The sequence below is a fragment of the Lynx canadensis genome, chromosome C2 (assembly GCF_007474595.2).
Source record: "Lynx canadensis isolate LIC74 chromosome C2, mLynCan4.pri.v2, whole genome shotgun sequence".
Taxonomy (NCBI): Eukaryota; Metazoa; Chordata; class Mammalia; order Carnivora; family Felidae; genus Lynx; species Lynx canadensis.
This window is the reverse complement of record NC_044311.2, coordinates 128,722,662-128,736,546: the sequence shown is the minus strand read 5'-3', so window position 1 is coordinate 128,736,546 and position 13,885 is coordinate 128,722,662.

Here is a 13,885-nt window from a genome sequence, read left to right as displayed (position 1 = left end):
TCATGGGAAGTGTGGACCGTTCTCTAAATTGTATGGAAATGACATTGCAGTGACTACTATTATCTGTTTAATCTTTAGATTGTGTTTCTAGTATGTCCGTAGGAAACATTACAAAGAATGGCTGGTAAGCAAGTTCACATGTAACATGAATAGTGACATTCCTTGACAATTAATAATCTTGTCTATCCAGCCCCTTGCCCCCACTGCCACCAGCCCCAAGCAGGACACATAATGACTCTCTGTATTGATTTCTATTGAGTCACACGTGCTTTACCACTTTGAAAGCTGTTTAAATGAATGATTCATCCGAGAATATGGGCAAATGTTTAGAAAAGTTAATACGTGAAAACAAAACATTTTTATTTTTGAAATCCCATTGCTAAGAAGAATTTCATATCAAACAATGCAAAATGCATGAACATCATGTTGAACCTGAGTGAAAAGTAATAAGTGAGTTCACCTTATGGTATTGCTGAAAACCAAAGTAGAACAAATAATTAAATCAGAGTATAAATCCGGTGTCCACTTTAATAATATATGATTCACTTTCGCTATTCAACATTTGCTACTGAACAACACAATTTCTTTTCCAGACTTTGCTTTATAGTTTTATGACTTTATTTGCTATTCATGCTGGTAATGGCATCCCTATGTAAATGCTTTCAGGCAAATTGAAACTGAAGCCAAATACCAGAAGGGAGAGTAAGCAGTGCATGAGGTAACAAGGGTTAGCTATCCCAGCTAATCTCATACAAGGAAGCTCTGAGTAGTTCAACAAGCTTGGCAGCTCACTACATAGATATTAATATCTACCAATACCCCACCAATTTCAAGATCACTGTCTATTATGCATTGCATTATAACAAACTTTTTCAATGAGAGCTTTACTGAGAGGAAAGTTTTTCAATACAGAGTAATAGTGAACATTTGTTATGATTTCTGAATATAAAATTGATCTTGAGGGAGGGTGGATGGCCAATGTTGTTGTTGTTTTATGTAATGTCTAAAAAGGTTATTAATAAATTGTAGATAATTAAGGCATTTTCATTATAGGCGAATGTAAATAGGATAATTATTTTATAGAAAACTATACTAAGGCTTAGGCCAGTGCAAGAAAAGAATTCTGTCACGGATTATAAGATATTCTTTGAGAACATTTATAAATAGAAATAGGGCTCACTAGAGCAAGCTCTGATACCTTAAGTCAAGACAACTAATTTCATAAATTTTTTAATTCATTATTAACCTTCTAATAAGGGGAAAGGTATAACATAACTAGATTTCAGCTAAACATTTTATATCTTCTGCTTTGCTTTAACTGCAGTTAAATTGATTTGTATCTCGTATGCTTTATTTTGATGTAAAGCATTTGATAGCCACATAGAACTAGAATCAATTTTAGTATCTTTCTGAAAATAATACTTATCAATATAAGAAAATAACCTGTGAATTTCAGATAAAAATAATATATCCTCATCAGAAAATATATATGTAATATGAATGTGCTTAATTAACAAAAATCAGTTTATATTTCAAAGTTATCTCCACGGATTTTTGGTAATAATCTAAAATGTATGAATTGCTGTGCATTCATTCAAAGCTCAAGATTCCAAACATCGATATTCTTCTGTGTATGAACTTTTGAGTTTGAATTATATATGGACCTGAAAATATTCTTGGTGATCTCTATGGTTATGTTTTCAACAATGTTAAAAATTTATGACTGAAGTGACTGAAAATTCAAACCTAAGTAAAGCAAGTAATCTAGCTCAAGATAGTGATAGTATACGTTCAAGACTATGATTCAGGTTACATTTTACATTAGAAGTCTATTTTTGTTGAGTAGCAACTAATTGTAATATATTGAAGGTTACTTTATACATAAGTCTTATGATCTCAGAATAAAAATACTAATCCTATGTGAGACAAAGCACTCATTTTACTTTTCCTGTCAAAATACATATTGACATCTTTTTATTTGAAAGAAAGAATATCACAAGTGCTCTTAATGACCTGAGATTTACAGGAATGCATTGGAGCATCTTTTAACAATGAATAAATGCGATAGATTCTTCTAAATAGCTGAGTTTAGCTCTCTGTTGCCAGGTGAAACTATACTGCTCACAAAATCAAAATGAATAACCAGAGAAATCAATACTCCTTGGATTTAAAAAAATGAAAACAACATTATAGAGGATATTTTGGGGGTTCTGAAAAACTGAGTTGTCTATGCCTGAGAAAAATAAAATAGGTAACCAGATGCTTGACTAGTTTTGAGAAGAGAAACTGCTGCATTATGTAATCAATGGTGGAAATAAAGTATGTTATCACCCTGCTGTGTGTGTGAGGTTCCACAAACAAATATACCAAATATGCATCGCAATTTTTAAAGGAAATTAGCCAAGCAAAGGCTTCCAAGGATATTTCAGAATTCTGAAGGCTCTGTTCAGTTTCTGTTTCTGTTTTGTTCTTCACTGTGCTGGAAAAGTAGACTTCCTCCACTTACTTTTTTGTGTATGCAAACACACTCACACACACACACACACGCTTACATTTTAAGGTCTTCATTGCCTCATGTATTTTGTATTATCTTTCTGATATTCTCTTTTATTCATGAAAACTCTTAGCATAGCATTTTAAGGAGATTCCTGTCATTGAGGCTTGGACACTTTCATAAGGTCAAGCACTAATTAGGAATCAGCTATACTCATGGACAATTGAAGAACTTCCTGCTCCAAACTTTATGTGGAAGCCCGGTAAAAAATTTCTCTCTGCTGAGTTGCTCCCTAAGGTTATAAAGGGCATAAACCTGGCAATATATGGAGATGTGCAAGAAGGGCACACATCTGGTCCCAAACACCAAGAAATAATTTGATTCATGAGAAGGTGGTGAAGCTAAATGGGGGATGTTTTTCCATTGCTAGTTTCAGCTGCCTTCCAGCTTCCAGAATGGCTCAGTGTGATGCAGATGAAGTTCAATCTCAAGGGCTTTCCATGGTTGGTGGTGGCTAAACCACATTGCAACCAGAAGATAGAAATAGCACTCCCTTTTTCCCCTTAACCTACTGAAGCCTTCCTAAATCTATAAAAACAACTAAAGACTGTATGTTGAGAGCTTCAGCTACTGTATGGTGGTAAGAGCCTGCTGGATAGAAGGAAGCTGGAATATCAACCTTTCTTGCTAGGAGATTCAAAACAGAATACCACCGATCACATTACTGTAATAGCGTAAATAACAGGAAAAAAATGTTCAATGTAAAGGGGAAACAAAATGCCTATTCTTCCAATATTTATATGACTTGAACTAAGCATTTTTAGAAATGGATTTAATATTATCATTTAAGTACTTCCTTTTTTGTAGATATATTGGATATAATTCACATATCATACAATTCATCCATTTAAAGGGTACAATTCAATGTTTTTTACTATATTAACAGGAATGTCAAAAATCATTCCAATTTTATATCATTTTCATCACACCAAAAAGAAAGCCTCCATTTCTACCTTCCATCCACTCCTCCTACTCCCCAGCACTAGGTAACAAATAATCCTCTCTTTCTCTCTGTCTCTCTACCTCATATTAGATAGATATATATCATATGGTAAACATAGATATTTGCCTACTCTAAGACATTTTGTATATGTCTTAATATATCATCCTTTGTGACTGGATTCTTTCACTTAGCCTAATTTTTCAAGAGTCATCCACATGCTATAGCACATATCACTATTTTTTTTCTTTTATTGCCTAATAATATTCCATTGTATAAATATGTCACATTTTTTAATCTAGTCACCTAGTCACCAATTGATGGACATTTGGGTTGTCTCCACATTTTTGGTTATTATGAATAATGCTGCTATGAGCTTTTATGTATAAAGTGGAAATGCTGAATCAAACAGCATCTCTATGTTTAGTCTTGAGGAACTGCCAGTCTGTTTTCCAAAGTGGCTGCACCATTTCACATTTCTGCTGGCAGTGTATGAGGGTTCCCATTTCTTCACATCCGCAACAACACTTCTTATTTTCCCATCCTAGTAGGTGTGAGGTGGTATCTCATCAGGGTTTTGATTTGCATTTCTCTGATGACTATGATATTGAACATCTATTCATGTGCTTTTTGGTAATTTGTATAGATTCCTTGACAAATATCTGTTCATATCTTCTGCCTATTTTATAATTGGGTGGTTTCACTTTTTACTAATGACATAATATTTATTATTCCTTTATATTTTACATATAAGTTCTCTATCAGATTTATAATTTGTGAAAATTTTCTCCCATTCTGTGGGTGTCTCCACTTTTTTGATGATGTCCTTTGAAGTATAAAAGTTTTTAATTTTGATGAAGTCCAATAATAGATCTGTTTCTTACTGTTGTTGCTTTCTGTTTTGGTGTCATTTTTTTTTAATTATCACTAAATGCAAGATCACTAAAATTTACCCCTGCCTTTTTTTTTTCAAAGTTTTAGCTTTTATGTTAAGGTCTTTGATTTATTTTGAGTTAGTTTTTGTATGTGATATGAAGTAGATATCCAAATTTGTCCTTTTGCATGTGGATATCCAGTTGTTCTAGCATTATTTGTTGAAAACAGTGACACTTTTCCAATTAAGTAATATTGTACCATTATTGAAAATCAATTGGCTGTGGATGTGAGGGTTTCTGTGAACTCACAAATATGTTCCATTGATCTACATGTTCATCTTTATGCCAATACTACATTGTCTTATTCTATTGCTATTATTTCTGTCATTATTTTCCCCAGTTTTACTAAGAAATAATTAATATATAACATCGTGTAAGCTTAAGGTGTACAACATGATGATTTGTTACATGTATACATTGCTAAATGATTACCCAATAATGGTAGTTAACACATCCATCAACTCATAATTACAATTTTGTGAGTTTATGGTGAGAACATTTAAGTTCTACTCTCTTAGCAAATTTGAGTATATAATACAGTATTGTTAACTATGGTCACCATGCTGGATGTTAGCACCCAGCTAACTAAAATGACTAGAACTTAGTCATTTTATAACTGGAAATTTGTACCCTTAAATTAACATCTCCCCATTTCCCTCACCCCATAGCCCCTGGTATTCATCATTCTAGTCTCTGTTTCTGTGAGTTTGACTTTGTGGATCTTACATATGTATATGACAACATACAGTAAATGTCTTTCTCTGTCTGACTTATTTCACTTATTATGATGCCCTCAAGCCACATCCATGTTGCCAATAGAATTTTCTTCTTTCTTGTGCCTAAATAATATTCTATTAATATATACACCACATTTTCTCTTTTCCCTCTATATTTAGTGAGATGTAATTGACATGTAATATTGTGTTAAGTTTAAAGTGTTCAGTATGATAATTTGATGCACATATACCATATTCTCTTTATCCATTCATTCACTGATGGACACTTAGGGTTGTTTTTATGTATTGACTATTGTGAATAACACTGCAGTGAAGAGTGTAGATATCTCTTTAAGATAGTGATTTCATTTCCTTCATATATTTAACCAAAACTGGGGTTGCTGGATCATATCGCAGCTATATTTTTAATTCTTTGAGGAAACTCCATAGTATTTTCCCCACTCGTTGCATCAATTTGCAATCCCACCAACAGTGTACAGGGTTTCCTTTCTCTACATCCTTTCCAACATTTTGCTATCTCTTGTTCTTTTGATAATAGCCATTCTAACATATATGAAGTGATATCTCATTGTGGTTGTGATTTGCATTTCCCTGATGATTAGTGATGTTGAGCACGTTTTCATGTACCTTTTGGCTATCTGTACATCTCCTCTGAAAAAAGTCTATTCATCTTCTATGCCCATTTTTAATCCTATTATTTGTTTGTTTGCTTTGGCTATTGAGTTGCTTGAGTTTCTTATGTATTTCGGATATTAACCCCTTATTTCGTATATGGCTTGAAATATAAATTTCACCATTTCATAGATTGCCTCTTCATTCCGTTGATTGTTTCTTTTTCTGTGAAGAACTACACTATCTTGAATGGTGTTGCTTTGTAATAAGTTTTGTAATTGGCAAGTGTGAGTCCTTCAACTTTGTTCTTTTTTATCAAGAATGTGTTAGCTATTCTGGGTCCCTTGATTTTTCATATGAATTTTTTTCCTATGAATTTTTTGCTGAAGTATACTTTTATCGCATGAATATATATCATGAAACAAACTGTGAGGGAGGGTTATATTTTGTAAATTTATACCTATTTATTTTGTAATTGCATATGAATAATATCGAATATAATTTTAGATATAATTGTTACATGCAACATTAAAATATATCAGAAATTATATTGAAAGTGATGTTTCGGGGCGCCTGGGTGGCGCAGTGGGTTAAGCGTCCGACTTCAGCCAGGTCACGATCTCGCGCTCCGCGAGTTCGAGCCCCGCGTCAGGCTCTGGGCTGATGGCTCAGAGCCTGGAGCCTGCTTCCGATTCTGTGTTTCCCTCTCTCTCTGCCCCTCCCCCGTTCATGCTCTGTCTCTCTCTGTCCCAAAAATAAAATAAACATCGAAAAAAAAAATTAAAAAAAAAAAAAAAAGAAAGTGATGTTTCATATTTGGATCATCAGTGAATGAATGTCTCTCTCTATATATATCTTTTTCCATTTCACCATGGTTCGTTATGAAAATCTCTAAAAATAAATACCCATTACAATTCTTCTTTTTTTAATTTTTGTAAAATATTTATATATTTTTGAGACACAGAGAGAGACAGAGCATGAGCAAGGGAGGGGCAGAGAGGGAGGGACACACACACAGAATCCAAAGCAGGCTCCAGGATCCAAGACGTCAGCACAGAGCCCAACGCGGAGCTCGAACTCACAAACTGCAAGATCATGACCTGAGCTGAAGTCGGATGTTTAACCAACTGAGCCACCCGGGTGCCCTACCATTACAATTCCTCTTATTTATTTGACTTAAAAAGTCATACCCAAGTTGTAGAATATCCAGTTTTGGTAACTGCTAAGTAATTAAAGACAATTTAGCATTGCTTTTATCTCAATTCAGTATTTAACATATTCAATATTTAGGAAAGAGGTCACTAGGTCAACAATTTTCAAATTTTCTTAAGGATTTGAAAAGCATATGCTTCATTTTGTAGACGATACATAATTTAGTGAATACATTTATCTAAACCAAATAAAGGTTTATTAATAAGATTCATTCACGAATTCAATTGATAATGTCCATATTGATCGTTTTAATTCCTTTTCTTCACCAAATGTTAGAGTCTGACCTTATGTGCGATGAAATATCAGAAGTATGTACTTGAGGAATACTGATTGGTTAAACACGTAGATTTGATCTGATTTCATTCAAAGATTTAAAAAATATGTTTATTAAGAACCTATTATGTAGTAGACAACAGAGAAAGTAACTTCACATTCATGATCATATTTATTTCACTGTGTCCAGGTAATAGTAGCATGTCTTCACTTTATTTTTTTTAAATGAGGAAACCAAATTCCTACAAGTTTAAGTCACTTGACCAAAATCAGCTAAAAACCGATAGAGTGAAGAATCATATTCAGGTTATAAGACTTCAAAACTGTTTTGAAACTTACCATTCCGTCTCTCTCTTCTTTAAATTCTTTTCTCTTGAACTACTTGAAGGGAATTTGCACGAGATATTTTGGTTCCCTGCTTATTGCAGCTCAGCCTTCTTCTAAGACTCACTATGGCAGATCAAATCATTTAAAAACAGCAAGTTTTGGGAGCGCCTGGTGGCTCAGTCATTTGGGTGTCTAACTTCATCTCAGGTCATGGTATCACGACTTGTGGGTTTGAAGCCACCATAGAACTCTATGCTGAGAGCTCAGAGCCTGAGGCCTGCTTCGGATTCTGTGTCTCTGATCTGTCTCTCTGTTTCTCCCTCTCTCTCAAAAATAAACATTAAAAAAAAAAAACAGAGAGTTTAAGAGAGGGTAGAAAAAAATATAAAAGAAGCAAAACCAGAACCATGGCCTCTTCTAAGCCTACAGTTCTCCAAGGGCTGACCCATAAGATATTCATATTCTATTAGGCTATGATGGTGGTTTGGCACCAGGGAAGATAGAAGCTTTTACTGTAATCCGGACAGGGTTTGGACCCTTTTTCTTTAAGTTAACCATTCTTCTGGAAAATGTTTAAAAAATGCATGAAAAGGTTGTGGGAAGGGTGGACCTAACAGCAAGAATGATATGAATGACATGTTTCATAAAACATGAAAAGAAGTATAAATTCTGATTCATATAGGAATAGGTTGTATTAGGATCAGGGTGGTATAGGAAGAATAAAAAAAGAAAATTGAGGGAGTGGAGTAGTGAAGTAGTAGAATAAAGGACAAAAAGAGGTATAATTAGAAAAACTATTTTATACTACTCTAATACAAAATTTATTAAACATAATTACATCTATTCTTTCATTTCTAATTTGTTCAATTTTACACAAAAATACATATATGTATATGTCAAAAACATTTACTGTAATAACAGGTAAATATACATGCATAATTTATCTTCAAACCAAAACAATACATTCAGAATTATTACTTAATATAAAATTGATGTGAGTTAAATAATAATATAATTATTAATCAATATGGAATGATGTGAGTAGTCTTCATTTATGTTGAAGCGTACCTTTCTACTTCTTTTATTTCTTTCCTCTTTTGTTCAAGTTTAGGCTGGTTCAAAAATCTTAGTAAAATGAATTTATTGGGCTCAGCATTTTCAATTTTAGATGTTTAATTAATAGTTATAATCAATCTTAATACTATTAAACATCGGAAAGTATCTAAGATATGTATGTGTAATACTGAAAAACTTTTATAAATATCTGTTTTTGGAAAACAGTGGCTAGGAAAATTGTCAAGTGAAGATAACCTATATTTGCATAGAAGTTGCAGCAATTCATTTCTGTCTAGGGGGACAAAATCAACTTGATAATTATTGCTTATAATAGCTAATGACCTTCAGAAATTTTTCCATTGCATAGTCAACTTTAACTCAACAGGTGGGATATAACTCAAGCAACAATGAAGGCACAGAGTAGAACTCTTGGCTATATATAGTTTCAACAATAACATATGCAATGCCAGTACTTCCTGAGGATTAATGATCAACTGGAAGTGCCTGTGGTCCTAGGGCCATTAACTCCATGTGGCCATTAATTCTGTTGGAAATATCTTACAAGGACATTTGTAACAATTACTTCCCTTCTCTTAATACAATTTTTGGACAGGACTTTTTTAATCTTCATTTTTTAAAGATGTTCTTTTATTACACACTGACTACAAAAAAAAATGACTTCATAAGCATTTGAAATAGATTCAGATTATGATATTTCATCTGTTCTGTATACTTGCATTGTTTTCTTATACCACCACAATGGCAAAGATGTATTATATCCTCATTAATAAATGGTGTGGAGTAATTTAAAGTCAAAGCACCTATTTTTTTTCTCCCCTCACCTCCCAAAGCACCTATTTAAATAATTTGCTATATAGTGCTCATTGACCAATGATAAAACTTACAACAATCCAAGTTGCAAAATGTAGAGTGTTTATCTGCAGGGCTATTTGCTCAGATTAAAATTCTGAGCAGTTGCCACTGCTTGAAAGATTTATGTTACTGCTTTCAAGATGCAGGCCAAATTTATGGTGAAGTTCCGGTACCTAGGTTGATGTGGGTTCTATAAGGAATGATTTCTTCATAAAATGTATTTTTAATCATTTAAAAACAGAAAATAGTGTCTTAATTTCCTGTAACCCATCACCATAATGACCATAAAAGTACTAATATTCTACCATGGATTAATTTTCTTAATTCTCATAGACAAAAATATTTTAGTTATTACTAAAATAACATAAAAATATTAGCAATTCTTTAAAAAGAGATGCTATAACATTATAAAATCAATATGTACATGTATGAAAATACTAATCATCACCTACAAAAATACAATGTTAAAAAGTGGATAATTGCTCTTGGTTATGCTATTTGCATCATTCAGTGTGTTATTCACAATTTGTATATTAGGTATGGATAGACCATTAACCTCCACCTTTAACTGATATATATTATTGAAACCAACAGAAAATATAATAAGAGAACTCCTAGCTGGAACAAGATGCAACAAGCAACTGAAAAGAACATGTTAAATTAAGGCAGAATGAATCCCCCACTGACTAAAATGAACATGATGTTATAAAAAAAATGATGTCACGTCTTATTGACAATAAAAATGCCAAAAGCATGCATGTAAGATTAGAGCTAACCTAATTGGAGGATGTGGGACGTTTGAACTACAGTAATAGAAGCAGGCACTAATCTCTGTCATGATACGCCATGTCACCACTACTTGAAATTCCATTGGGCAATATTAATTCAAGCAGAGGTCTGAGCTACTAATAAATGAGGCAAATTGAGTCAATTACTAATTTCATGCTTTTATGATTTGGGGTTTAGCTAGATAATATCTGCAATTTAATACACTGCCCTCTAGAGATCTTGACCATTTACAAAGACCATGCTTTTACAGACATATTCGCACTATTCATTTTGTTTAAGCTCCACACTGCCATGGGGAAAGTGGGGGAGGGGATGATGTTATTTTCTTTCTTAATGCTGTAGTCTATGTGTGACTTCCCTTTGATTGAAATCTTCATCAGGGTTTATAGCTGAGTTTCTTGCCTTCTAGCAGTATTTACTTGCCCGTATTTGTCTTTGGGGAAAAGTAGTCACAAAATATAAGGCGAAAGTTATGTATTAATATATTTTACTGGGACGTTGCAAGGGAATTTATACCATCAAGAACTCATGCATTTTTTGAAACTTAGCTTGATCTTTCACTTTCTTAAAAAGCCAAGTATATTTTATGTTCAAATCAATAATTTTGCACTTTTCTCTTCTATACCCCGCCCTCAAAATGATACAGTAGTTCCTACATATTCTTTATTATCAGTGCTGATTACCAAGTTAATTTGTGCATAAACAGGTATCCCCCTAGGAGTAGTTTAAATTAAAATTACCCAAAATATGCATTTCATTTAGCTTACAAGATTTTTTTTGCATGGCAACCATTTAATGAATTAAAAGTATATTTATTAATATTTAAAAGGTTTAATTCTGTCACGAATAGAATATTAAGAATTAAAAACAAAGCAGTATTAAAATAACGTATAAAGATAATTTTTCAGCATATATGCTTTTATTTTTGAAAATTATACTTTTTTTACATTAAAATGCACGTACATAAGCTATACTTTATTTGGTTGAAAGGTAATTACAAGACAAACTAAAATTTTATGCAACCTATTTCCTGATATGGTCATTACAGAATTGCTCTTCTTATCTCCTGTTAGAAAATCAGACTTTTGTAATAATCCTATGAAGTACCCATTTGTACCATCTCTAAAGGTAGGGTTGTAAATTTGTTTTTCCCAGTTTCATCAAGGACCAAATACAACTATAGTTTAAATCAAGTATTTCCATCTGTGGTTAACCTGATTAGGAAGAGGTCAGGAGGGGAATGGATGGTTGCCAAAAATCCTCTTTGGCCACATCCCCACCACCAAAGTGAAGTAGTAAATTGAGAATTGAGTCAATTATGTGAATAAGTCAGTCTAAAAAGCACTTTCCACAGAACCCTATCAATAATTTACCTAAGTTGTGTTGTGGGAGTTTGGGCCATGGTCAAGGTCAGAAATCTAGAATATTCTTATTTCCTTCCTCTTCCTTCCCTCTTTCCTTTTTTCCCCTCCCCCCTTCCTTCCTTCCCCTCTTCCTCCCTCCCTTCCTTCCTTCCTCCCTCCCTTCCTTCCTCCCTCCCTCCCTTCCTTCCCCCCTCCCTCCCTCCCTTCCTTCCCCCCTCCCTCCCTCCCTTCCTTCCTTCCTTCTTTCCTTCATTCCTTCCTTCCTTCCTTCCCTCCTTCTTTCCTTCCTGCTTTTCCTTTGAGTTATCTTGTTAAGTCTCTTTATTTTCCATTTCACTCTGCTGGTGTAGGCTTTTCTTTCAACACCCTGTTATTTCCCACTGCAGTAATTGCCTTTGTTGCATAGAACTGAGACCTGCATGCCTCTGATTCTTTGTTCTGACAACAAAGCCTAAAACAACTTTCTTTCTGAAAGGCAGTTTGTGCTCTGAGATCAAGAAGTGGATAGATACTAGCCCCACACTACATGTAAGTAGATTTGGTTATCTCCAGTCCTGCCCGTTCTGAGGTTACACATTTCAAAACCCACTCTACAGAGAAACTCCAAATTTCCCCACTGTGCTATTTAGAAAATTAATGTATTTGGCATAAAATATTATGTCATATTTCAGGATTCATGGAAGAGACGCTAGTCCTCTCTCTTCATATTTATTATCTCCTTAAAATCCTTATTAACGTGATTCTTCGGTGCTAAATGTCAATACTCTCCATTCTTATTTTCACTTACCAACAGAAGAATTGATACTTTAATAATAAAAAAAGGAAAATCATTTAATGTGAAATTGCTAAAATAGTAAAATAAGTTGCAGAGAGTAGATAATAATAGATAATATTTATTGAGGACTTATACAGACTGATCATATTTTAAGAGCTTTACAACAGATATTATATCCATTTTATGAATTAGGAAACTGAGGCACAGAAAAGTTATGTAAACTGACCAATGAAATAGAGTAGCTTTTGAATCTGTACAGGCTGATCCCACCCTATACAAATACTCTAGTGAGTATAAGCAACATATAACATGACAAGACTAAAAAACACAATTTCTGTTACCAATTATTGTCATAGTAAATAGTTTGGGAGGGATTTTGTTTTAAAATCGATCTATATTTTAAGGAACATTTGGGCTGAAATGTGTGTTATTAACATGCCACTATTTTTAAGGTAACATTTGAAAAAAAAGTAATAGAAAATTGAGTATTATGCTATTAAAATAATATTTCATTTAAATTTTTTAAATGTTTCTGTATTTTGAGAGAGAGAGAGAGAGAGAGAGAGTCCCAAGCAGGCTCCACACTCAGTGGAGGGGCTAGATCCCACAGCGGTGAGATCATGACCCAAGCAAAAATCAAGAGTCAGACACTTAACTGACTGAACCACTCAGGCTCCCCTTTAATTCAATTTTTTTTAATGTTTAGTTATTTTTGAGACAGACAGAGACAGAATATGAGCAGAGGAGGGGCAGAGACAGAGGGAGACACAGAATCCAAAGCAGGCTCCAGCCTACAAGTTGGCAGCAGAGAACCCAACACTGGGCTTGAAGTCAGGAACCAGGAGATCATGACCTGAGCTGAAGTCAAATGCTTAGCCAACTGAGCTACCCAGGCACCCCAATTTAGATTAGTCCTTGTTTGGAGATGTTTCCTCTTATAGGCTCCAATTTTTCACCTAGCCGCAATCCCAGTATCTCAATAAGACTCAGCATTTAGTGCTAGAACAGTGATATGACAGTGTGGAGAGAAATTTGGCAGGATATTTGGGACAAAACATTTGAGGTAGTTACAATGATAGATGAAATAAAATTTTCTGACATGGTGTATGTGTGTGCTTGTGTACACACACATAGGCACATGGGCGTGTGTGAACAAGGAAATGATTGTGCTTCTTTTACACCTAACAGACTTATTCATCTTTCTTCCTCCTGAATCCTATTATTATCATTAAACCTCTGGATTTAAAGTAATGGATGGTTTAAATTTATAATTTTTTTTTATCTTTCGAGATCGAATAGGTCTCAGAATGGTAAGACTATTGTTTTCCTTCTCAACCCCAGTAACTTGCTTTATGAGGCTTATTGAAAAATAGATATTTAATTTCCCTCACTCTTCCCCAATTTATTTAAAAACAAAATACAATGTAAAAATGCAATA